This window comes from Limulus polyphemus, unplaced genomic scaffold, assembly GCF_000517525.1.
Source record: "Limulus polyphemus unplaced genomic scaffold, Limulus_polyphemus-2.1.2 Scaffold3746, whole genome shotgun sequence".
NCBI lineage: Eukaryota > Metazoa > Arthropoda > Merostomata > Xiphosura > Limulidae > Limulus > Limulus polyphemus.
This window is the reverse complement of record NW_013669356.1, coordinates 30166-32289: the sequence shown is the minus strand read 5'-3', so window position 1 is coordinate 32289 and position 2124 is coordinate 30166.

The window sequence follows — 2124 nt, the reverse complement described above, 5'->3', positions numbered from 1 at the left end:
ATCAGACCAAACCAAGCCTTTATAATAGTGAGGTATCAAAAATCGAACTTGTGTATTTAAGTGTTTTATGCTCACAAAAAAGAAACCTATCATTCTATAGGTAGTGGATAAAAATGTAATCTGATAAATGAAGCTTTACAAAATCAGTTAGCAAAATATGGTATCATTAAAAAAAACCAACATGGATTTATCAGATAAAACTTGCTTTATTAATCTGTTACCTTCCTTCCAAAATTATCTTGTTATCTCTGTTAAGGAAAGGATGTGGACTTGGTGTACCTAGATGTTAAAAAGGCTTTTGGTAAGGTGCCACACAAAAGATTAGCTATGAAAACCACTTCAGTAAGAGTTACAGAAAGACAAGTATATTGAACAGTATTGTAGCTGGATGTCTCAAGTCACTGCCTGAACCTTTGCTTTTCCTGACTTACATCAATTTCTAAGTTGAGCAAGTATTTTTAATTATGGTAAGTAAAGCTGGTCAATTAATGGTATTTGCTTGTTAATCAATTATATTTGATTAATTGATTAATAAACGCTCCTTGCTACCACCCTCCTCCCATACAAGCAAAATAAAATAAAAAATCTAAGGTTAATTTGTTTTTATTACAAATTAAAGGCTACTGAATTCTCAACATTTCCTCAGCTTTTAGGATTTAAATCACTACTTTTATAACATTACACTGTATATATACACAGTGCTTCATAGAATCTTTGGTCTCTCATTGTCCAGCCTAACTGAATAGTTCTGGCACTGAATGAAAAGCTAACTGGGTATTAACTTGTGGGAGATAAAAGACAGATTTAAAAATACTGTTTATTACATACCTCTGATTTCAAGACCCAATGGAAAAAACACGAAAAACTGCAGTTAACTTGTTTTTATAAAATTTCTCAATGACATTCTAACTTTTAAACAATGAAAACTCAATTTTGTAACAAGTCTATGTTATAAAAGCTGTAGGTGTCCTAAACAATACTAACTTTGATGAAACCAATTTTCTTAACGTCTAAACACATTGAGAGTCTCTAGACAACTGTTTTTTTTATCAATTTCTGAAAAAAAGAAATGAGTGATTCGTCATCATCATGAGCCCCAGTGCTGAACTACACAATAGCAAGAAAAGGTGTCTCATGCACAGCACATTTTAACTTCCTGCTTCAAGCCTATAGCTTATGTAACTACAATACTTTTCAGTAAATTTGAGCCACTGTTGGCTGATTTTATTCAATTTTCCCCACCTGAATATTCAAGTTGGAATATTGAGATGCTAGTCAATGAGGTAAAGGTGCTTCAAAGGCAATGTTTTTATGTAAGATTTTTTTAGTCAATTTCAGTATACAAGTCACCCGCTTCTATGAGTGTTACAACTACTCCATAAATGGGATGTGTAGTCATGTTTTGACATGCACATGTGACTGAACCCAGATCAGCATTTTATAACTTTTTTTTTGCTTTATTATAAGCTATAACTGCCTTTGTTATTGAACATAAGCAATTATAAGTAATTTTTGGTGATAAAAAATTATGCTTATTATTATTATTATCAAAAATCATTTTCAATAATTTTATGTAATTTTTTTGTAAACTTGTCTTATATTAAAACAATTTAGCAGAACAAGAAAAATAATTCTTAGTCTCATTTTTCATATGGATGACAATGGTCCTGACAGTGTCAATGATGATGCAATGCCAAGTGGGACTGTGTAGATTATAGATCATCAAGTGTCCCAAATATTTACAAATATCCCAATACTAATTGATCTTTTATATTGTACCAATGCATCTCTTTACACAAAATAAAGATATGAGGTGCTGAAGCCAGAGGTCTGGAAACTCAAACAAAAAATGCAGGAAATTATGTTGTAGAAGACCTTTGGGACAGTTGAAAAGCTAGGGTATAAAGGGAAGAGTGGTTGAATTGGGAATACCAGCAAAAATAGCTTGTCTGAGATAGGGAGCTTCTCTGAGATCTCTAAGGGCTGAAGCAGGAAAGCAAACTCCCTCTAGCAAGGCTTCTCTCCAAAAGATCCAAACAACAAACCAACCATGATATTATGGAGTGAGCAAGCAGAAGCTGATAACAAAGATCTTCCAAAAATTGAGCAGATGATCTGTGATAA